Genomic DNA, 25,572 nt, shown 5'->3' with positions numbered 1-25,572 from the left:
AGGATTTCATCAGAAGGCTGGCTAAGAACAGAAAAAGAAAGAATGATAACAAAGGTTTGTGGCTCAGGCTCTCTGTCCGAGCCAGCTGGGCTGTGATTGGCCATTAATTAGAAACAACCAACATGAGACCAATCCCAGATGCACCTGTTGCATTCCACAGCAGCAGATAACCATTGGTTACATTTTGTTCCTGAGGCCTCTCAGCTTCTCAGGAGGAAAAGTCCCAAGGAAAGGCTTTTCCATAAAAGATGTCTACGACAGGGGATGGTCACACTGCCACCCTAAAACGGGGTTGGTCACTCTGCCACCCTCCTATCGAAACAGGATCACCCCCATGGCAGGGAGGAATGATGAGGAGGACTCCGTTGATATCAGAAGGCTGATTAATTACTTTATTACACTATATTACATTACATCTGAACTGAATCTGCCAAGCCCTCCACTGCCCAGGATCTCGTGACTGTCCCCCGACAGTCCCAACACACACCAAGGAACCAAAACACCATCACTGTGGGCAAACAATCTCCATGTTGCATTCTACTTTTGCACAAACAGGCACAGCAAATGAGATAGGAACTGTTTTTCCTTTCTCTGAGGTTCAGAGAATGCGAAACCCAGAAACATTCTTGGGAAGAATTGTGCCTTGCTTTTCCCTGTGAGGAGAAATGTGGAGACACCCTCCACTGGGGATGTTCACACTGCCACGTTTGACAGCTGACCCGAGGAAGGGAAACCCCCGTCCCAGCCTTTGCAAATCCCTCTGTTCCCTGATGATGACATCCTGTAACCAACCCTGCTCTTCTGCCTGCAGCAAAGTGAATGTGAGCAGCAGCCTGGTGTGTGCAGCCTGAGCTCGTGGGGAGACAATTCCCTGTCACTGAGCCCAAAGTGCAAGGGAAACACCCAAAATGGGCAAAGCAGGCTGGGAAAGGCAGAATTTCATCCACGGAGTGGGACAGGGCTGTGGGAGCAGCTGGGGAGGGAATCACTGCTCTGGAGTGAGCCCAGCTGTCAGAAACAACAATAACAGGAAGGGTTTGCATATCCCAACAATAACAGGAAGGGTTTGCAAACCCCAGGAAGGGTTTGCACCTTTGCATCCCGCAAGGTTGCAGATTTACACCTGGGAGATCCCTTTTCCTGATTTTAACCCCTCCCGTGCCCATCTCCCCAGGGAGGCGAGGGAAAGGGGCTGTGTGTGAGCCCAAGCAGCCGTGCCTCAGTTTCCCCAGCTGCTGCAAGGACCCAGAGCCAGGCAGAGCTGCCACCACCCTCCTGGGGAGGGGCTGGGGGACAGAGCCTCGTGTTCTGCACTCCAGGCACTGCAGCTCTGAGAAAACAAAACCCCCAGGGGCAGCATGGCCATGGGAAGGCTGAAATCCTCCTGCCCTGAGTGGTTTTTCCACCCTCAGCTGGAAAGATGCAGGGCAGGCTGTGAGGTACAGCATCTGTATCTGTCACTGCAGATGGAGAGACATAAATCACAGGTATAAAAATCCATACTATTTACTTCCTCTCTGGATACCATCAGAAGAGCTCTATACATCTTTATATTTATGCAGCAATAAATACATTAGATAAAAGTAATCTATTCAAGTCACAATTACCTCTTACTCAAATATACCTTGTAACGAATTTGTCTCCTGTTCTGATGGTATATGCTGTGTATTGATATTATTTTGTCTGGTTATTATTAAAAAAACCCTGTCTCTGCCTCACTCTAATCTTTTCCTTGGCACAGCCATTGTTTTAAAAGCCTAGAATGATAATAAAGTATAGGGAAAACACTTAGGAGAGCCATCCATTTCTCAGCCCGTCCTCAGTTAATTAATACTCCACATTCTCCAGAGGAGAAATCTCAGCTCCTTTGCCAAATTGAGGAAGGGAGAGATGCCATAAATATTCTGCTGGGCTGGAGTTGGTTTTGCTTCCATTGCAGTTCTGAGCTCAGCAAACCCTCCCTTGTAACCTCGAGGAAAAAGGGATTCTTTTCTCTTGCTGGGTCTCAGGTTTTGGTTGTTAATTGCTGTCCCCAGATGTGCAGGGTGTCTCTGCTCTGGCCCACACAACTGAAGAACGAGTCTGGACTCTTCACTTTTCGCTCTTGAGGTTGTTTATTAATTCTCATCTATAAAATTTTCTTTCTGACCAGCTCAGATCTGCTCAGCAGGGCAGCCACAGGCACTGTGACCGCCCCTGGGGTGGTGTTGTCCTTTTATACTACAAACTACATAGAACATATTGACACTGAATTCCCAACACCTATCACCCGTGTTAGACAGTGCACTTCTACTCTAAACCAATCCCAAAGTGCCAACACCACAGCATAAAATGGAGAACAAGAAGAAGAAAGGCTGGACATGCCCAAGTTCCTCCATCTTGTCCCCACAACCCCAATACCAAAAATCCTAAAATCTACATTTTCACCCTGTGATCATTTTGTTATTACACCATCCAAACCTGTGTGACTTTCATGTCCTCATACAAAGCTGGCAACTCGCTCCAGGGGTCACAATCAAACCCCCAGGTGCTCTGGGCTGTGTGCCAGGGTCTCTGAGCCCCCCGGCGGGATCCTGGCAGCTCTGGACACCCAGAGGGATGCACTGAGTTCCAACGGGGGGGGCTGGAGGGGCAAATAACCCAGCAGGGCCTGCCCTGGGGGCACTGAACCCAGACAAGGGCTCCCTCCTGCACATCTGGGGTTTCACCTGCATTCCTCAGAGCAGCTCTGCTCCCTGGTCCTTGCAACGTTCCCTTGAAGCCAGAATTCTGCTCACCCAGCCACTGGGGCTGTTTGAGATTTTTCCCTTCACTCAGAAGGGTTTAAACCCCTCCTAATCTGTGTCACCTCTGTGGCTTGGGGAGGGCGAGACTTTGTGTAAAAAGAAGCATCACCCCTTTAAGTGTCTGGATGCCAAGTGTGCCCTACAGCAGAGAAAATTTCGTCCCTGTTGGCTGCAAACATCAGAAATTAGAACAAGGCAGCAGCACCAGTTTAATGCCAGCAGCTCAGTAATGACTTTGGCCTGGTGGTTTTTTCCTGGCTAATTCCCTACAATGTTCCCTCCTTGGCAGTTTTATTTCCCAAAGAGAAAGCAGGGACTTTGTCAGGGAGAAGTTTCCTGATGAGAGATTAGAATCATAACCAAATTAAATGATTGTCTCTGACTAATTAGATTAGTTTAAATTGAATAATGAAACCTTTAGCTGTATTTAATGTAACATGCCTGAAGTCCAACGATTAGTCTGCTGAATGAAGCTAAACAATTAAAAACACAATCTATTTTATAGCTTATTTTATAGGAACAATTGGAAAAACTATTACTGCTGAAATCTGCAGAGGAAATGCACAATTACGAGCCCAAGAGGAGCAGCCAGAGCAGGGAATGTGCAGCAGGGCCAGGTGAGGCACCAGGAAGGACTCAGGACTTCCTCCCAAAAACACTGCCCAGCTCTGGCATTTATCACTTCATGGCTGAGGTCAAGGGGGAAAAAACACCTGAATTCCCAAACATCTTGGTCAACAGATTCCCATAAATATTTAATGTATCATGTAAAAACCAGAGGATAATTTTGTGACACGTTTTCATGGCTTGTGCTTTGCATGGCCATCAAGGAGGGACTGTGTAATGTAAATCCTTTATCCATCCATCCTTTATCCATCCATCCTTCATCCATCCATCCATCCATCCATCCATCCATCCATCCATCCATCCATCCATCCATCCATCCATCCATTCATGGATCCATCCATTCATGGATCCATCCATCATCCATCCATCCATTCTTTATCCATCCATCCATCCATCCATCCATCCATCCATCCATCCATCCATCCATCCATCCATCCATCCATCCCCCATCCACAGCCACACAAGCCCCCAGCACAGAAACTCGGGGGCACAGGGGAACTGGGATGCACCAGTGAGAGCTGGGACACTCCAGCACTCGGGAGCTGGGACACACCAGTGGGAGCTGGGACACTCCAGTGGGAGCTGGGACACTCCAGTGGGAGCTGGGACACTCCAGCACTCGGGAGCTCTCCCCTCATGTAAACCTGCCTTTAAGATCCTCTCCAAACATCCCCCCTGAGCTGCCAGAGCTGAGCTTCCAGCCTGTTGGGCTATCTGCCCGTTTGTGGTGACTAATCCTGTTTTGGAGGTTGCTGGGCAATAGGGCCCTTTTATTTGCTGGGGAGGAAGCTGCAGCATTTCAAGCAGCATGAATTCCAGCCTGCTACAAGTCTCCCAGCTGGCAGAACAGCTTGAACATTCTGTATTTTTGATGAAATCTTTGATCACCTCATTGCAAGATCTGGTTGCCTACTCTCAGCTCCCTGGCAGCTCTGAGCACAACCTGCCATTTCGAGATGGGGTTTGTTCTTTTACGGATTAGGAGCATTAAATAAATAAACCAAACTGTCTCAGAGATCTCCTGATCAATAATGGCAGGGGCCCAGGGGACACAGCACACAAACCTGCAGGGTGGAAAGGGGTCAGGCAGATCCTCCTGTGCCCATCTCCTGAGGGAAGGTGCCTTGTAGGAGCAATGGGGGCAGGATGGTGGGGATGGATGGAGATGAGAGATCTCTGCAGCCAGGTGGGGAATTTGGGGTTTATTGCAAAGGGCCAAGGGCAGGGCCCTGCTGGGAGCTGCCAGCCACAGCTCAGAGCAGGACTGAGAGAAGAGAGGGGGAGAGAGGATGAGAGGGTGAGAGAGTAAAAGGGGTAAGAGAGCGAGGTTCCCGTTCCAATACCATAAATCTTCTTCTGTGTTGAATATTCTGATTCTCACTAACCAATCCAGTACAAGATACAAATCCTATAGCATTTCCATACAGCCTATAGAATCACTACATCACCATCCTGTGTTCCATTTTAAACCCTAAAAACTCCCAAACTCCTCTTTGGGCCCCTTCTGCCAAGCTGGCAGGGTCTGCTCTGACCCTTGGGCCTGTCTGCAGGCAGAGGGTGTTGTTCCATCAAAAGGGGATCACCTTCAGCCAGCCACACCATTGTTTTCCAGTTGTTCAGTAACTGAGGGATCTCAAAGCTTGCTTTCATTTCAATCTCACTTATAGTTTCTGTATTCTCAGAATCTTTTGCCAGGCAATCATATTGATAAGGATTTCCTGTTCCATCTTCCCCAACAGTGCCTGCCCTGCTCTGGTTGAGCACAGAAGGCATCGCTGATCCCTCGTTACCTTGGAGATCTCTCTGTTCCCAGGTTACCACCGAAACCACACGGAAATACGGCCTTGGAGCGAGTGGTGAGAGCTCCAGCTTGCTCCAGAGAATGAGGAGGAAGGGTCTGGATGGGCAGGAAGACCCCAAAAACACCTCACCTCCAGCCACCAGCTGAGCCTGGTGCAGCGGAGCAGCTCCACATCACGGGAGCAGCCCTGAAGGGCTCAGGAGGGCTCTGCTGTCCCTGTGGTGTCCTTGGCCATCAGACCATGGGAACAGCCCTGCAGGAGGCTCTGCTGTCCCTCCTTGGCCACCAGACCCAGGATCAGCCCTGCAGGGTTCAGGAGGGCTCTGCTGTCCCTCCTTGGCCACCAGACCATAGGAACAGCCCTGCAGGGTTCAGGAGGGCTCTGCTGTCCCTCCTTGGCCACCGACAATGGGATCAGCCCTGCAGGATTCAGGAGGGCTCTGCTGTCCCTCCTTGGCCACCAGACCCAGGACACAGCGAGGAGCTGCCCAGCCCAGAGCAGCCCCTCAGCAGCTGCAGCTCAGATCCCATCCCAGCTGCTGCTGAGGTGCCCTCCCTGTCGACATGGCAGCTTCCCTGTCTGTAGTAGCGAGGAAAAATGAGGTTGTGTGAGTCACACATTACCCATGCCAGCATGGGGAAAGGGTTGTGTGGTGCAGGAATTCCTTTGTCAATGTCAGCTGAGACAAACACAAGGAAAAATATACTGCAAAGTGTTTCCTTGAGTTATTGTATCAGCTGGGATATTTACTGCTGCTTGGACTCAGTCCCGAGGATTATTTTAAATAATGAGTTCTTCGGTGGGGACCTTCATTGAGGCAATATTTATATAAACACAGGCTTGATTAAGAGCAAAGAGAAGCCAGCAGGAATTTTCCCCTGTCTTCAGAGACTTTAAATTACATCCACGTAGCAGGACGTTGTGAGAGGCCAATTTCAGATTCCTGCGCTGTGGTTGTGAGCAGCAGCAGCAGCAAGAATGAAACACCAGCTTCAGTCAGGTGCTGCTCTGGCCATTGAAGGGACTGGTGCTGAGCTGAATTCTTGGGGATGTCACCAGGTGGCCAAAGGAGCAGCTCCTGTCCCTGCTGTTCCCTTCTGCCCCTTGCAGGGTTCCTTTTTGATTTTCTGGGATGCCGGTCGTTGGGGGATGAATGAATCTATCTCCATGTTCTTAGAAGGCGAATTTATTGTTTTATGATCTATATTATATTAAAGAATACTAAACTAAATTAAAGAATACTGCTCTGGTCCCTGCTGTTCCCTTCTGCTCCTTGCAGGGCTCCTCTTTTATTTTCTGGGATGCCCATTGTTGGAAGGAATGAATGAATCTGACTCCATGTTCTTAAAAGGCTAATTTATTATTTTATTATCTATATTATATTAAAGAATATTAAACTATACTAAAGAATACAGGAAGGATACAGACAGAAGGCTAAAAAGATAATAATGAAAAACTGGTGACTCCTTCCAGAGTCCCAATACAACTTGGCTGTGATTGGCCAATAAGTCAAAAACAATTCACATGAAACCAATGAAACAATCACATTTTGGATAAACAATGTCCAAACACATTCCAAAGCAGCAAAACACAGGAGAAGCAAATGATGTAATATTGTTGGAAGGAATGAATGAATCTGACTCCCTGTTCTTAGAAGGCTGATTCATTATTTTATGATCTATATTATATTAAAGAATACTAAACTAAGCTATACTAAAGAATACAGAAAGGATACAGACAGAAGGCTAAAAGACACTAATGAAAACTTGTGACTCTCTTCAGAGTCTGACACAGCTTGGCCCCAGTTGGCCAATAAATAAAAAAAATTCACATGAAACCAATGAAATAATCTCCTCTTGGTAAACAATCTCCAGCCACATTCCAAAGCAGCAAAACACAGGAGAAGCAAATCAGGTAATCATTGTTTTCCTTTTTCTCTGAGGCTTCTCAGCTTCCCAGGAGAAAATCCCGGGCAAAGAGGATTTTTCAGAAAATGTGATGGTGACAGGTTCCTGTACGGGCTTCACAGGCGAGCAGCCCCTCACCAAGCAGGGTTTGGCAGAGCTGTGAATCACCCACCCCTCAGCACAAGGAAAAGTAAATTTGCATCCCTGACAAGGAGCAGGGAGAGGCTGCCAAGTGGCTCCCCCGAATTCAGCAAACTGGGAGCAAGCTGGAACCCCAAAATTCACCCCGGAAATCTCAGGCAGCCACTGGCGCCCTCCTCACACAGCAAATCCCAGGCCAGCACGGATCCCGTGGCATTCTGGCAAGTCAAGCCTCTCCTCACGAGCTCCTTCCCCACTCAGCTTTCCCAATCAATCAATGGATGCTTCCTGATCACAATAGAGCCATCAGCTCTGCACACAACCTGTCAGGGATGACAGCTCCTCCTTTAATGCTGTGGGAATGCACAGCCTTGGGAGGAGGCACCTGTTGGATGCCTCGAGTGGGGGAGAGAGGGAAGGCACTGCAGGAACCTCTCTTGGTGATGGTCCCACCCTGCTGGGGCCCAGCCCAGCCCCTCTTTAATTAATTTCTTTCTGCCTCACACTCCACGAGTTCCAGTTCTTTTCAGCCTCTTCCCTCAGCCGTGACCTAGTACAAAGCAGTCACTCACATTTCCATGAATCACAGGAGATAATGCAGCTCTCAGCTATGCTAAGAGATGGCCAGACACATCCAAGATGTTTCAAACTTCATTTGAGGACTAACATAAGTGATTAACAGTTGTCTGTAGCATTAGGAGGCAGGGAGTGGAAGTCCTTTTATCAAATTGTGAGCTGCCAACAAATTCCTGCTGACAAGCTATCTTTAAATGCTTCATAATGCCTCTGCAAAGCCCTAAAGCTTTGTTGAATCCCTCGCCTGCAGTCTCCCGACGTCAGCTCTTCCTCCTTGCCTCAGAAAACGTGGCCAGAGCGAGCCTTGGTGTCACGTGTACACTCTAAAGGGTTGGGGGCTTGGGTTCCTCTGGGCTCCAGCCAGGAACAGCAGCGATTTCTCCAAAATCAGGGCTGGGTGGGTGTCCTAAAGCTGCCCCAGAGGGATGGCGGGGTCAGAGCTGACTCACAAAGGTCCTCAGAGCAAGCAAGGCCTTGGGGTGCTGCTCCACTGAGCCCAAAAATGCAGCCAGGTGAGGGGGCAGTGGGGGCAAAGCCCTGTGGGAGCCTGACCCCAAAACCTCAGCCAGGTGAGGGGGCAGTAAGGGTGAACCCCTGGCAGAGTCTGTCCCCAAACCCAACCAGGTAAGGGCAGAGCCCTGTGAGGATCTGTCCTCAAACATGACCAGGTGAGGGCAAAGCCCTGTGGGTGTCTGACCCCAAAAACACATCCAGGTGAGGGGTCAGTGAGGGCAAACCTCTCTGAGAACCTAACCCCAAACCCACAGCCAGGTGAGGGCAAACCCAAGGTGAGGATCTGTCCCCAAACCCAGCCAGGTGAGGGCAAAGCCCTGTGAGGATCTGGCCCCAAACCCAGCCAGGTGAGGGCAGAGCCCTGTGAGGATCTGACCCCAAACCCACATCCAGGTGAGGGCAGAGCCCTGTGAGGATCTGGCCCCAAATCCAACCAGGTGAGGGCAGAGCCCTCTGAGGATCTGGCCCCAAATCCAACCAGGTGAGGGCAGAGCCCTCTGAGGATCTGCCCCCAGGGCTGGGGCTCCACCAGCACAAACCCCGGCTCCTTCCCTGCCTGGGGATGGTTGAACACCCTGCCTGCTCTGTTCTCATCCCAGTCTGGGAATCCTGTCCCTGTTTCTGACTCCAGTTCCCCTTGTCTCTGGGCAGGAGTGGGGTTTTCACCCCAATGAACTCTGGCTGTGCTCTGGAGCCCCCTGCTCTCACCCCCAGCCCTGCCCTGGGGGGATTTGGGGCCTGGCTGGGCTTGGCTGACTCCTCCTCCTGGATGAAATCACTCCAAAGCATCCAAGAGCCTCCCCTGCCTCACAAGGTTTAATTACTCAGCACAGAGGTGTTGAGTGTTGCTGCAAAATATTCTAATTTAGAGTATTCCATCCCATAATTAACAAATACATCAGGCAACAAGTAAAACCAATCTTAAAAATGAGTAGTTAAATTTTTCTTAATTACATCCACTGAACCGAATCTGCCCCTGAGCAATGCACATGTAATCCCAGTGAAGTCGGTGCAGTTGCACAGAAAACACTAAAACAAAAATAGTCTGTAGTTATCATCTGTACTGCAGCAATCCTTCCAGTCCCCCACCAAGGTTAGGGACTCAGCTTTGTTTAGAGTTTGGAACAGGAACAATAGAGGAGAAGGCAGCTGAGCTGAGGGGAGAGAGCTGAGTGATGCTGGGATTCACACAGCACAAACAAAGGCTGAATCCTTGTGTCACAGGGGGGTTGATGCCACACAGCAAACCAGAGCTGAGGGTCTCTGCTGACCATGAGCCAGATGATGGTGCCTGAGGAAGAATTCCTATGGCAAAGCCTGAAGAGTTCATGGAGAAATCCCAAAGTGCCTGAACATGGAGCTCAGTGCATCAGGGCCCTACAGAAACCTCAGAGTGACACAGAAGGGAGGCCACTGTCCCCTGCTCTCCATTCCTTTATTTCTCTCTTTCTTTATTTCATCCAAGCCCCACCTGGAGCACTCCCAACAAACACTGTATCTCATCCCTCCTGCTCTCCTGCTGCTCCTGGGCTCCATCCCATCCCATCCTGCTCTCCATCCCCTCTCTCCTGCTCTCCATCCCATCCCATCCCATCCTGTCCCATCCCTCCTGCTCTCCATCCCCTCTCTCCTGCTCTCCATCCCCTCTCTCCTGCTCTCCATCCCATCCCATCCCATCCTGTCCCATCCCTCCTGCTCTCCATCTCCTCTCTCCTGCTCCCCATCCCATCCCATCCCATCCCATCCCATCCCATCCCATCCCATCCCATCCCATCCCATCCCATCCTGTCCCATCCCTCCTGCTCTCCAGCCCTTCTCTCCTGCACTCCTGCTGCTCCTGGGCTCCATCCCTTCCCTCCTGCTCTCCATCCCCTCTCTCCTGCTCTCCATCCCATCCCATCCTGCTCTCCATCCCTTCCTTCCTGGGCTCCATCCCATCCCTTCCTCTCCCTTCTGCTCTCCCATCTCTCCTGCTCTCCATCCTGTCCCTCCTGATCTCCCATCCCTCCTGCTCTCCATCCCTTCTCTCCTGCTCTCTATCCCTTCCCTCCTGGGCTCTATCCCTTCTCTTGTGCTCTCCCTTCCCTCCTGCTTTCCATCCCATCCCATCCCATCCCATCCCATCCCATCCCATCCCATCCCATCCCATCCCATCCCATCCTATCCCATCCCATCGCATCCCATCGATCCCATCCCATCCCATCCCATCCCATCCCATCGCATCCCATCCCATCGCATCCCATGGATCCCATCCCATCCCATGGATCCCATCCCATCCCACCCCATTCCGTCCCCTCCCTCCTGCCGTCCCCCAGCCCCACAGGTTCCATCCCAAACCCAAGGGCTGCTCCTGCTCCCCACACACAGATCAGAGGCTGCTTTGCTGGCAGGAAGGCTGTTCTGAGAGACAGACAGCTTGAGCAAGGGTGGCGAAATTCAGCTCCTAATTATTAGATTAAAACCTCAAAACAGTTGTCATGTACGAAGGGACAAAGTAGAATTTGGCAAACAGGAAGGGGAAAAAAAACAACAAATCTTCTCATAATGACAAAAAATCCCTGAAGACAACCTTGTCATTTCTTGAGAGCATCTCAACAGCTCTCTGCTTTTATTTTTTTGGTCACTGCTTATCAAAATTTGCATGGCTAGTTAGTGGGTTAATTTAATTATGAGCAGCATTTATGAGCAGCCTGATGGGGGATCTGCAGAGGGCAATAGAGTCTGTTCCTGAATGATGAAATTGCACACACTCGCACATCTGGAAGCCGTCATGGGACGGATCTCTGTCTTGTAAATGCATGTTGAGTGTTACAATATTTTACTAAGCACTCCCAATCTGTCAAGGTTTACAGGAGAGCAGAGACTGGGAACATTTGGGATCATTTGTGGCTTAGAGCTATTAGCTCCTTCCACCCACTTATTGTGACGTTATTCATGGCGAAATAATCTAAAGAGCAGGAGTTGGCTTGCTGGAGAACCTGAGATAATGGAGGAGATTTTCAGTGAGGGCCCCAGGGCTGAATCCTGTGCTGGGGAGCACAGCCTGATTTGGTGGCACCTTTGTGGGGACTCTGCAGCTCAGAGGAGTCACCTGCAGCCCAGCCCAGCCCTGCCTGGGCTCTGAGAGGTGCCACAAGAGATCACCTGTGACGGTGTTCAGAGGGGTCTGAGGATGAGGGAAGAGATGAGGATCTGACTCCGTGTTTCAGAAGGCTTGATTGATTATTTTATGATATATATTACATTAAAACTATACCTTAAACTGGGGACATTCACACTGCCACCCTAAACTGGGATATTCACAGTGCCACCCTAAAGTGGGGATTGTGCTGGTGTTCACAGGGGTCTTAGGTTGAGGGAAGAGACGAGGATCTGACTCCGTGTTTCAAAAGAGTGATTTATTATTTTATGATATATATTACATTAAAACTAAACTAAAAGAATAGAAGAGAGGATTTCATCAGAAGGCTGGCTAAGAACAGAAAAAGAAAGAATGATAACAAAAGCTTGTGGCTTGGACTCTGTCCAAGCCAGCTGGGCTGTGATTGGCCATTAATTAGAAACAACCACATGAGCCCAATCCCAGATGCACCTGTTGCATTCCACAGCAGCAGATAACCATTGGTTACATTTTGTTCCTGAGGCCCCTCAGCTTCTCAGGAGGAAAAATCCTAAGGAAAAGATTTTTCATGAAAGATGTCTGTGACAATCACCCGAGGGAAGCAGCAAGAGGCCCTGGTGAGCAGGAACCACACTCAGGGATAAATCCAGACTTCATTCTACCCCAGGCAGTGCAGCAAAAGCTCCCTGCCAGGCCGTGGGAGCTGTGGCTCCATGTTACCCCTCCAAAACTCAAGTTTCCTGGCTGAAATGCAGTGTCAGCGAGCTGCAGTGACATCAGGGATGTTGGTGACTGTGGGATTGGCACTGCCAGCAGCAGGGGACTTGCTGAATCCTCCTGGAGTACAAGAGAGACCAGAATGGCCAATGAAGGCTTTAATCATGTACAGCTCCAGTCCTAGCCTGGGACACAGGAATGGATTTCATCCCATGGACAGGAAATCAAGACTTGGCCTGCAAAAGAAACTTTGCACAAAATCTTTTGGAGCCGTGGCTCAATGAAAAGGTTTGGAAATCTCTGAAACTCCATGGAGCTTTTGGCTTCTTGTTAGGCCGTTGCATGTCTATTTAATTGAAATCCTCATCCAATCATTAAATAGGGGTGTTTTCTTTAATGGGTCATTATGATGTGATTTATGGCATTGGTGTAATTGTCAGAATTACTGTGGGTAATTAAAATATGAAACGATGCTGCCAGAGGCTTCAGTCCCTCTCAGCACCCTCATTAAAAACCAGGAGCTGACCAAATTATAAATAGACTGGTTTGCACAAGTTCACAGGGAGAGCTAATTATGAAACTTATCCTTGTGCACTCAGGACTCCCAGCATCAGTCATGCAGATTCCTCAGGTGATTATTCCATTGTATAACCTGGAGTGGGATTAGTGGGCCCAGGTACAAGGATCAAAGGGAATGGAGGGGGGAATTCATGCTGGACCATATCTCCCAGCTGAGTGTTTGTAACTCAAATAAACCTAATTAACTGCCTGTGCATTATCAGCCCAACCATCACTGCATCCCCTGGCTCTGAGGAGAAGCCTCAGAAATACAGAGCAGGAACAAAGGGACTTCCAACCCAGGAAAAAGGGAGATGCCAAATATTATCACCTCTTCCTAGAGGAGCATCCCAACTAAATCAGTTCTCAAAACCTCAGAATGCTGAGGTTTTCTCTCAGCATTCCAAGGGTTCTGCTCTCCAGGAGGAAAGGGAATGGAAAAAGGAATAACTGGAGGAGGCCTGTTCACAAAATCCAACCCAAAGGGAATGGAGGGCTGAATCCCTGCTGGACCATATCTCCCAGCTGAGTGTTTGTAACTCAAATAAACCTAATTAACTGCCTGTGCATTATCAGCCCAACCATCACTGTCCCCCTGGCTCTGAGGAGAAGCCTCAGAAATACAGAGCGGGAACAAAGGGACTTCCCAACCCAGCAACAGGGAGATGCAAAATATTATCACCTCTTCCTAGAGGAGCATCCCAACTACCATCAGTGTCCAAAATACCCGTTCAGCTGCCTCTGTGCCCTTCCCAAGTTTCAGGAACACCATCTGGGTGGCTCAGGAGGGGCTGCTTTAGAATCCCACCCCTGAAGTGTGCGAGGCACCTCCAGTCATCCCCACTTTGTGTTCCCCATCCCTGGGAGGTTTGGCCCTTCCAGCAGCAGCAGCAGCAGAGCTGGGGGATCGTGGGGCTGGGTTTGCTGTGCCAAGCTCTGCCCTGCCCCGGAGCCCAGGTGCTGCTCAAAAGCACAATGTGCCAAAGGAGCTGCCCGCTGGAACAACGCTTGCTGCACCTCCATCCCGCTGCCTTCCTGCAGAACACAGCTTTACACTTGTCCTTCATACAAATAACCCGAGGGTGGGAATTATTCAGAAGGCTCGTGTTTGACACCCCATCTGTTCATTTCTGACAGCGATATATAATGTAAGGCTATAAAAACTTGAAAAATAATGCAACATAAAAAGGGATTGACTCGGCTCCAAGAGGCCATAAACGGTAACAAATACCATTGTATGATTTATTTCATGCTGTAATCTTTACAGTAAGTCATCTTTCAGACATTTCCTTGTGACAGGTTTTAATAATATTAATGCCCAGAGCAATCCAAATCATCGCCAATAGACATATTTATCAAGCTGCCAATCCAAGTAAATGAAATTCTATAAGCAATAATGTAACATGTTTAAAGGAAGCTAATAAAACAAGTCAGGAGAGAAATATTACTGCAAAGTATGCTCTCTCTAATCCAGCCCTGGATTTTATACAGCCGAAATGCAAATCTTTCCCCTCCATGATTTATTGCTCCAAAAATACCAGTGACCTTTCCAGGAGCTCTTGCACAGCCCTTCTCACACGTCCCTGCAGCCTGGGAGGAATCCTGCCTGGCTCTGCCCCACCTTGCACTGGGGAGTGATGGGCACCAGCAAGGAGCAGCATCTTAAATCTTGGAGATTTATTAAAGACTGACAAGCCTTAACACAGGCTTGGCAACTCAGCAGGTATTTATGAGCAATTATCTGGGCCCCAGATAAGTTGCAATTAACAGGGAGCTGAACCTGGGTCTTTAACCTGGTTTTCCTCTCAGTGCAGCTCAGTTCTCACTGAGGCAGAGCTCGGCTGAGGGGGCTCTGCAGGGGTTCCTTGGGGTTCCAGCACTTTGGGGTTCCATTTCTTTGGGGTTCAATTTCTTTGGGGTTCCATTTCTTTGGGGTTCCAGTCCTTTGGGGTTCCAGTCCTTTGGGGTTCCAGCCCTTGGGATTCCAGCCCTTGGGGTTCCAGCCCTTTGGGATTCCAGTTCTTTGGGGTCCCAGTTATTTGGGGTTCCAACCCTTTGGGATTCCAGCTCTTTGGGATTCCAGTTCTTTGGGGTCCCAGTTATTTGGGGTTCCAGCCCTTTGGGGTTCCAGCCCTTTGGGGTTCCAGCCCTTTGGGGTCCCAGTTATTTGGGGTTCCAGCCCTTTGGGGTTCCAGCCCTTTGGGGTTCCAGTTCTTTGGGATTCCAGCCCTTTGGGGTTCCAGCCCTTTGGGGTCCCAGTTATTTGGGGTTCCAGCTCTTTGGGGTTCCAGCCCTTTGGGGTTCCAGTTCTTTGGGATTCCATTTGTTTGGGGTTCCAGCTCTTTGGGGCTCCAGGGAAGGAGCCAGGGCAGGGCTGTGCTTACAGAGCCCCCTCACAAATATGTGTTTGTTCCTCGCTAGAAACTCAGCAGGAAGGAAAAACAAGAGTCAACAACTCAGCAAAACTCACACCATTCAATCGGTCACGCCTCGGGCAAGAATGTGTGGAAAAGCTGTGAAGCAAGCGTGGATGCAGGGGCTCAGCAGGGCTTGGGGAGTCCTCAAGGTCTTCAGGAACCCAGTTCTGGAGGAATTTTGAGGGGTTTTTGTGTTGGCTTGTTTTAATGACACGAGTTAAGTTCTCCTGGATGTAGAGATCTGCTGCTTGGCAGTGGGGGAGCAACCAGAGAAAGGGAGGGATGTGCAGGAAGGGAGGGATCCTTGCTGGCCAAGTGGCTGGAAGCCCTGAACCAGGCATGGTTTGGGTCTCACAACAGGCCAAGCCTCATTCTTCCCCACTGCAAGCTATTGAGCTCCCCCAAATTATGGTTTGGTCACATTTTTCATCGACTGGCCCACACCCAAACGTTATCTCAATCTCAGATTCAAATTTCTGTTCAGAGAATGATTGGAATTTGAGTGTTTCGCTGGTTTGATGTCCCAGTAAACACAGGTGCTGTCACAGAGCCCTGGAAAGGGGTGGGAGGCAATTCCAGAGGCGTGGCCTGCTGGACATGTCCCTGCTGGATCCCTGACTTTAAACTGGGAATGGGCAGTTGGGTGCAGCTCTTTGGGGCTCCAGCTCTTTGGGGTTCCAACCCTTTGACATTCCAGTTCTTTGGGGTTCCAGCCCTTTGGGGCTCCACCTCTTTGGAGTTCAATTTCTTTAGGGTTCCAGCTCTTTGGGGCTCCAACCCTTTGAGATTCCAGCTCTTTGGGGCTCCAGCTCTTTGGGGTTCCAACCCTTTCGGGCTCCAGCTCTTTGGGATTCCAGCCATTTGGGATTCCAGCCATTTGGGGTTCCAGCAATTTGGGGTTCCAGCTCTTTGGGATTCCAGTTATTTGGGGTTCCAGCCCTTTAAGATTCCAGTTCTTTAGGGTTCCAGCTCTTTGGGATTCCAGTTCTTTGGGGTTCCAGCTCTTTGGAATTCCAGTTCTTTGGGATTCCATTTGTTTGGGATTCCAGCCCTTTGGGGTTCCAGTTCTTTGGGATTCCAGCCCTTTAAGATTCCAGCTCTTTGGGGTTCTAGTTCTTTGGGGTTCCAGTTCTTTGGGGTCTCAGCCCTTTGGGATCAGTTTGGAGCTCTGCCGTCACACAGGGTCAGCCCCAAAGAGCTGCAGTTCACAGGGAGGTTTCCCCTGTGACTTCCCACTCCTCATTTCACCCTTCCCCACTCCCTCCCACCTTCTGCTCCTTCTGCTTTTGCTGAGAGCTCTTTGAGGCAGGAGCTGCCTTTCCCTGTTCAGCAGCCACTCCTAATGGGATCCCAGTCCCAGCAGAAGCCCCAAGGCACTGCTGTAATACAAATAATAAATACTGCAACTAATAATAACAGCACTTTCAAATGTCCTCCCCAGGGAAGGGCTGGAAGACCAGTCCCTGGTGTCATTTAAAACTAAACACCACAAACCAGACCTGTGTGACTGCCTGGAACACGGAGTCTTTACGAGTGTGGCTGGGGGAGAATACTGATGGGGAGAGGAACAATTATTCATCCTGTGGATTTGGCTATTTCTTTAGGGGAATTAAAAATATCTCCTAGTACCTTTTTTTGTTCCTCACTGCTAAGCAGCAGCAGAGATCTGAGGGGAAAGAAATAAATAAATAAGAAATACATAATCCCCAAGGTGTAATCCCAGAGTATGGAAACTCACTTCACTTAAATACCTCCCTCTGGCATAATTGACTTTTCATGTGCATGTTAATAATGATATTTCAGCAGGTTGTGAGGGCTTGTTCTTCTCCCCCCACCTGCTTTGGTAAATTATGTGATTGGGCATGAGGAGAGACACATTATAAATCTAATTATGTTTTCGTTTGTATTTAACAAGTCAGCACAATCTGGTGGCTTGTGTGTGTGTGTGTGTTTACTGATATTTCCAGCTGACCCTGGGAGCTGCAGGACAGCAGCCCTGGGCAGCATTTCCCTGTGCCAGTTCTGTGCCAGCAGCTTCCTGTGCCATCCTCCTCCTCTGTCCCTGTGCCATCCTCCTCCTCTGTCCCTGTGCCTTCCTCCTGTGTCCCTGTGCCATCCTCCTCCTCTGTCATGTGCCTTCCTCCTCCTCTGTCCCTGTGCCTTCCTCCTCCTCTGTCCCTGTGCCTTCCTCTTCCTCTGTCCCTGTGCCTTCCTCTTCCTCTGTCCTTGTGCCTTCCTCCTCCTCTGTCCCTGTGCCTTCCTCTTCCTCTGTCCCTGTTTTATCCTCCTCCTCTGTCCTGTGCCATCCTCCTCTGTCCCTGTGCCTTCCTCCTGTGTCCCTGTGCCTTCCTCTTCCTCTGTCCCTGTTTTATCCTCTTCCTCTGTCCCTGTGCCATCCTCCTCCTCTATCCTTGTTCCTTCCTCCTCTGTCCCTGTGCCATCCTCACACTCATCCTCAGTGATGTGAAGTTTTTTCCCACACTGTTCTCAAACCATTTTGAACTCCCTCAGTTTCCCACGGGGAAATCAGAAGTCAGCAAGGCCAAGTGGCCTCCTCGGTTCAATCTGAGAAAGAAGATGAAGGAAACGAGCTGAAGATGCCCAAATCCTCAAACAGCCATTTAGCAGCTGGAACATCTTCCCTCTGACAGCTGCTCTGGTCCTTGCTGGGCCATAACCCAAGACCATGAGCTGTTAATCCCAGCCTTGGAGCACCAGGAGTGATGTGGGGAGTGTTCACTCCCCACTCCTGGAGTGAACACCAGGAGTGTTCCTGAGGCTCGGGATACTCCCCCGGCTCAGGATGCTTGGGATGCTCCTGAGGCTTGGGATGCCCCCATGGTTCGGGATGTTCCTGAGGCTCGGGATGCTCCTGAAGCTCAGGATGCTTGGGATGCTCCCCTGGCTTGGGATGCTCCCACAGCTCAGGATGCTCCTGAGGCTCGGGATGCTCAGGATGCTCCCCTGGCTCAGGATGCTCCTGAGGCCCGGGATGCTCCTGAGGCTTGGGATGCTCAGGATGCTCCCCCAGCTCAGGACGTTCCCATGGCTCAGGATGTTCCTGAAGCTCAGGATGCTCAGGATGTTCCTGAGGCTTGGAATGCTCCCCTGGCTCCAGATGCTCCTGAGGTTCGGGATCCTCACAATGCTCCTGAGGCTTTGGGATGCTCCCCTGGCTCTGGATGCTCCCGAAGCTCGGGATGTTCCTGAGGCTCAGGATGCTCGGGATGCTCCCACAGCTCAGGATGCTCTCGTGGCTCAGGATGCTCCCACAGCTCGGGATGCTCCTGAGGCTTGGGATGATTGGGATGCTCCCGAAGCTCGGGATGCTCCTGAGGCTTGGGATGCTCCTGAGGCTTGGGATGCTCTGGAGGCTCAGGGTGCTCGGGATGCTCCCACAGCTCGGGATGCTCTCGTGGCTCGGGAGGCTCCCACAGCTCGGGAGGCTCCTGCCGGAGCCCTGCAGGTGTCAGCACTGCCCGCTCCCGCTCCCCGTCTCATCCCCGGGAAGGCTCAGCCGTGGGGCTCGGCTGCCATCTGCTGCTGAACGTGTCTCTGCTCCTTTCTTTCCTTAGCCAAGCTCTGGCTCCCAGAGAAAAGCAGAGATTCGGAGCATTTCAAGTGTAATCATAATCAAAAAGATGAAATGTATCAGCAGAAAACTCCTTATTTTAGCACGGGAGCACAGGGCTGTGTACTCCAACCTATCCTCTGAGAGATATAGGTAATGAAAATATAATTAACAGAGATTCACTCAACTATCTAGGATTTTATTTCCTCCCTGTTTATATCTGTGCACGTTTGTTTGGTTGTTTTTAATGGGAAACAGATTTTAAAATTTTATCTGAGAAAGGTTCTGAGATTCTGCAGTTTATTCAACTCCAGGGCTCCTGAGGATTTGGCAGCTCTTTTAAAAAATAATTTGCTAAATTGCAAATTTGCAAACTTCATAGGAAAGAGGTGCTTTCACTCCCACCACATTATTTTTTGAATGCTTTTACTACAATAAAATCATGAATGTAACAAACCCAAGGAGTTTTACTGCAGCCTGGATGGGCCATTTCTCCATGGGACCGCTGGAATTCCTGAATGCTCACACTAAAAATACAATGTTTGAGATATCTGCTGTAAAGCTGATCACACCAGGTGAAGCAAGGGGGGGAAATCTTCTTTCCCAATGGTTCTCCTTTCTGATGAGCACCAGGATCACATCTAGGCTGGGTCCCCTGCAAATTCCCCCTGCAAGGATCGCTCCAGGAACCAGCCCAGGCCAAATTCCTGCTGCTTCCAGCCTGGTTTTGGTGGATTTGGGCATTTCCACATGGAGGGGGCAGGGGCAGATGAGGGAGGGAACATTTCCCTTGCACACCTGCCCTCGCTGGGCAGATTCACAGCCCAGAGGGTGAACAAAGCATCAGAGACCCCAGTGGTTATCACAGATACTGACTCCAATTATTACTGCAGGTACTGACTCTAATTATTACCACAGATACTGACTCCAATTACTACTGCAGGTACTGACTCTAATTATCACCACAGATACTAATTCCAATTATTACTGCAAGTATTTGTGGGATTATACTCTTTTCTGACCCAGAGATGGGGTAACTGAGAGGCATTTTATTCCATTTTCAGTCTCAAAAAGAGACATTTACCACAGTACTGACTCTAATTATTACTGCGGGTACAGACTTCAATTATTACTGCAGATACTTTATTACTGTAGGTACTGCTTAATTATTACTGCAGGTACTGCCTCTAATTATTTACTGCAGGTACTGACTCTATTTATTACTGCAGATACTCTAATTATTACTGCAGGTATTGACTCTAATTGTTTACTGCAGGTACTGACTCTAATTATTACTGCAGATACTCTAATTATTACTGCAGGTATTGACTCTAATGGTTTACTGCAGGTACTGACTCTAATTATTACTGCAGATACTCTAATTATTACTGCAGGTATTGACTCTAATTGTTTACTGCAGGTACTGACTCTAATTATTACTGCAGATACTCTAATTATTACTGCAGGTATTGACTCTAATTGTTTACTGCAGGTACTGACTCTAATTATTACTGCAGATACTCTAATTATTACTGCAGGTATTGACTCTAATTGTTTACTGCAGGTACTGAATCTAATTATTACTGCAGATACTCTAATTGTTTACTGCATGTACTGACTCTATTACTGCAGATACTCTAATTATTACTGCAGGTACTGACTCTAATTATTACTGCAGGTACTGCCTCTAATTATTACTGCAGATACTCTAATTATTACTGCAGGTACTGACTCTAATTATTACTGCAGATACTCTAATTATTACTGCAGGTACTCTAATTATTACTGCAGATACTCTAATTATTACTGCAGGTACTGACTTTAATTATTACTGCAGGTACTGACTCTAATTATTACTGCAGGTACTCTAATTATTACTGCAGGTACTGACTCTAATTATTACTGCAGCATCAGGAGGTCCCACTGGAGCAGAGGCAGCTCCTCGGTGCCAGCTGCTGTGCCAGGGAAGCAGAAATGGGGTTTCAGCCTCTGGACCTGCTGCCTCTCCCCTCCTGCTCCCTCCCTCCGTGGCTCCATTTCCATTTCCAGACACTTCCTGGGCCCGGGGAAGATGGATGGAGCTGGGGCCTGGTTTTCCATCAGCCCTGAGCAGCCCCAGCCACTCTTTCAGCACAGAGTTCATGCCCCAGCTCAGGGAGAGCACCCCAGGTGTTTTCCACAGCATTTTCCCCTCTGGGCCCAAAGCTGCTGTTCCCCAGCTGCTGAAATCAGCCATTTCCTCCTTAGGAGTGGGGAAAGGAATCATTGCACTCCACAGCCTGCATTTTCTGGGTGAATTCTCCAGCTTTTTAGAGATCTATGGCACTTAATTTATCCCCCTTGCTGAACCAGTTCCAGCTTCCCCATTAGGGTGTCTGGTGTTTCATCACTGCAGAGAGTTCTCTGGCTCAGGACCAGAGAGCAAAAGCTCTGCTGCCAACACTGACAAATGATCCCTTTATGACAATGCTTCAGAGCATTGAGGAGCCTCTGCAAACTCCTGTGGGCAAAAAGAACGGAGGTGTTTCCTTTCCCAATGAAAATAAATATGCCTGAGTCACCCCCAGCAACGGGAGACAGCTCCAGCAACTCCTCTGCCAGCTCGGCCGTGCCTGTGAAATATTTGGGTTTGAATGAAACAGAGCAAGCCCATGAAATAAAAACTCTAAAAGGCAGCTCAATTTTATACACAACCTCTGCATCGACACCTCTGGATGTATTTCACCAGAGAGCCATGGAATGCTTTGGGTTGGAGGAGACCTCAAAGATCATTTTTTTTCCAGCCCCCTGCACCTTTCACTGGAATATCACCTGGCACCTGTGTCATTTATCCACATAAACCCTGGGGATGAAGCTCTCCGAGCAGGAGCTGCCTGTGAAGCCTCCCACAGCCACTAGAGGAGAGCAAAAGTCTTTCTGCTGCATGGCACAAACCTGCAGCCTCCAGCTCCTGTCCTCAGTTCAATCCTCTGGTTTGGAATGGGCAGCCTGTATTAAAATCAATACCATATTGATTAAAATTTTAATTATATTATAATTTAATTATAATTATATCATAACATAATTATATATAATATAATTATATTTATTTTAATATATATTATAATTATATTATAATATAATTATATATAATTGTATTATATTATAATATATTATAATAATATTATGTATAATATAATTATATTATAATAGAATATAATATAGTGTCATTATATTATAATATATTATAATTAATATATATATTGATTATAATACATTATAAAATATTATAATATAATTATAGTTATATAATTATATACTTGTATAATTATATAATTATATAAGTATGTAACTATATAACTATATAACTATATAACTATATAACTATATAACTATATTACTATATAATATAATTATATACCTGGGCAGCCTGTATTATAATCAATATATCATCATGTATCTATAATCAAGAAATGATCATTGTCAAGCCAATATTCGGTTCATGGGTCTCGTGTAGTGGCAGGTGAAGAGAAAAGAGACAAAAGGAGGATGGACCTGGATCCTTCCTGGCAGGGGTGACAGGATTTCTGCTTGTCCCTGTTTGGGTGTGAATTACCCAGTGAGACCCAAGCAAAGACAGAAATGAGCCTAAAATGATGCTGAGGAGAGGGAAAGCAGGGGGTGAACTGGAAAGGGCACCTTGGGCACATTTCCAGCCTGGTTTTGGGCTCCTGTTGCTCTGCCTTAAGCACAGATTCAAATCCTTTAAATCTGTCAAGTGCCAGACAGGATGGGATCATCCCCCATCCCACTGGAGTGGAGAGCCAAAGGAAGCCACAAAATTATTATTTATTTGCTTTTTAATTCCACCCATAAATCCCACCCAAAACCCAACATCTTCACTCCCACAGACGCCCTACTAACAGAAAATAAAGATAATCCAGTTCGAGTTTGGATTTTGGGGTGATGCTGATTACGGCAATGGATTCCCAAATCCAGCAGCACCAGGGGAGTGCCCAGCTCCAGGGTGCCCAGTCCAGGATGCTGGGAGTGATCAGAGCTGACAGATCCCCGGGGTGAAGGACTCAGACTCCTCAGCTGCTGGTGCACAGGATGCTGAGGAAGGTAATTACAGCAGATTTAGGAACATCATCTCTTGTCTGGGGCTGCACAGCTGCTACCTGTCTGAGTCCTTCCAGCAGCTGATAAAATCACTGGAGAGAGCAGGCACTTGGCTTTCTGAGCTCTCCGGGAAGGGAAAAAAAAAAGTGACAGGACAAATATGTTCCCCTGCCAGCAGCACTCTCTGTGTCACTGTTAATATCAGTCAGGCAAAGCAGGAAAGCACTGGAGTGTCTCATCCCACCTCGTGGTGCTGGGAGTCCTCAGGAGGAACAGGCTGTGGGGAGTGAACACCTGCCAGGGTGGGAGAATTCCCAGATTCCCTTGTGACCCAGGAGAGGGAGAAGTTCCATCAGGGTTTACCCCTGGAAGAAATGCAGCAATCCTGATTTTGTGGCACTGCCTTTTGTGGCTCTGAACTTGTGGTGTGAACATCTGCCAGGATGAGGTGTGAAAAATGCATGTATTTTATGATTGGCTTTTTGTAAATATTCAAATGAATATTATATGTGTTGTGTTAGAAAGTAATGCTGTGTTAATTCTCTTAAGCAGTGTGTTAAATATAGTTTTAGGTTATAAAAATTGTTAAAATAGAAACTGTGCTATGTAGGATACTTTTTTTAAAGAAAGGACTCGCAGCGAGATAGCAGCCACAGGACACCTGAATCTTTCGGAGAAAAAGAATTTATTGCCTTCTTATCAGGAGAAACGAACTTCTTCCCACCTCAAAGGCACTGTCAGGATTGGAGGAAGAAGCTGACACTGCCCAGACAGAATCCTGTGTTTGAATGGAATTTATGCATCATGGATGGGGTGTATGAATATGCAACAGGCTGTTGCTTTAAGGGTTAATCCTCTGTTAACGTGACCCAGGGATGCAGCTCCACCCACACCATTTCTATTTTCCAAGTGCTGGAACACGGGAAATTCAATCAGAAACCACCCCAGCTCCAGGCTGGTTTGTTTGTTGGTAGTGTGGGGTGGCTTTGTGGTTTAGCTTTAATCCAGTTCCATTCCTTCCACTGGAGTATTTTGCTGAGTTTTTCAGTATTTCAAGGCCCAAAGTCTCTTCTGGACATGAACAGGCCCCAGGTGTGATGCACACTCCAAAGATGAGCAGGCTGAGGCTGCTCCAGGAAACACAATTTCCAGGAATGCTGCATCTCAGAATATTCCCCTTTCCACCCCAAATGATCAGGAGCACTCAGTTTGTGATTTGTGATCATCCAGGCAGACCTCGAGCAGCTCCGTCCTGCTGGGCTCAACCTTGGCAGGTGTTGAAACCTTTTGGTTTCAAATGTGGTAGACCTTGAACAGCTCCATCCTTTTGGTTTCAAACTTGGTAGACCCTGAACAGCTCCATCCTTTTGGTTTCAAACTTGGTAGACCTTGAACAGCCCCATCCTTTTGGTTTCAAACTTGGTAGACCTTGAACAGCCCCATCATTTTGGGCTCTAACCCTAAACAGCCCCATCCTTTTGGTTTCAAACTTGGTAGACCTTGAACACCCCCATGCTTTTGGGCTCCAACCTTAAACAGCTCCATCCTTTTTGTTTCAAACTTGATAGACCCGCTGTGAGCAGTCCCAAGATTTTATTATCATTCTTTTCTATTCCTTTCAAGCCTTCTGATGAAATCCTTTCTTCTTTTCTTTTGGTGTATAATTTTCTTTTAATATAATATATATCATAAAATAATAAATCAGCCTTCTGAAGCATGGAGTCAAGATTCTCATCTCTTCCCTTGTCCCTCTGAAGACCACCACATGCAGTGACCCCGAGTGAGGAACATTCCCACAGATTAATAAGGGGATTTTATTCCATAATTAAAATACAATTGTAAAAAGGCCACAAGCAAAGATCAGATTGGGGCTGAACCAGGCTAACAGCATCAGGTGAGACAGGTGGGGCACTCTGGCTCTTCTCCTCTGTATATCACAAAAAAAAGCTCTTATGAAGTCTTTTTTATACATTTTTTAACTCCAAAAGTTACTAAAAAAAGCCTTTTATTTTCTTATCATTAATCTTATCCTTTTAACATATTCACATAGTTTTTCCTTTCTTACTACTGCTCTTACTGAGTTTCCCAAAACTAGTAAATAATTCACTTTGTTAGAAGAAAATCTCCTACAATATACATTCTAAGAAACACAAATTTATCTTATTGATGATACACATCGAATGCATGTTGCTAGAGTTTAGCCAAACAACTCATCTTTTAAAATCAGCATTTCTAAAAATGAACATTCAGGATAAAATTTTAACACCTATCGCTGTGATCTCATCAAAGAGAATTTCCCAAAACTCTCCTTGAATATACCAGAATTTCCATCAAACACAATTACTGCCACCTCAACACAAATTTATACATGTATCTATTACAGAAGGGAGCTCTCCCACAGACAGAGAGGGGGAACAAAACCCTCCCCTCTCCCAGAGCCACCTCCCCTGCTCAAGAGAAGCTCTCTGCCATAAGCACTGCCTGCTCCAAAGGAGCTGCAGGGATTTGGCAGCTGGGGTAGAGCACACAGCTCAGATTTCAATGAAAACAAGCTTTTCTAAAGCTTAACAGTCGTGGAAATGTTTTCTGGATTTTTCCTGTCTCCTGCTATTGTCATTAATTTTTCATGAGCATCATTCCACAGCCATCCATGCAACTCTAATTTTACAGCTCACTGTTACTCCACAAGAGTCAGGAAATGACACTTCCCAGGGCTTGATGCTCCATTCTCTTTT

The sequence above is a fragment of the Molothrus ater genome, chromosome 28 (assembly GCF_012460135.2).
Source record: "Molothrus ater isolate BHLD 08-10-18 breed brown headed cowbird chromosome 28, BPBGC_Mater_1.1, whole genome shotgun sequence".
NCBI classification, from domain to species: domain Eukaryota; kingdom Metazoa; phylum Chordata; class Aves; order Passeriformes; family Icteridae; genus Molothrus; species Molothrus ater.
This window is presented reverse-complemented; position numbering follows the sequence as displayed.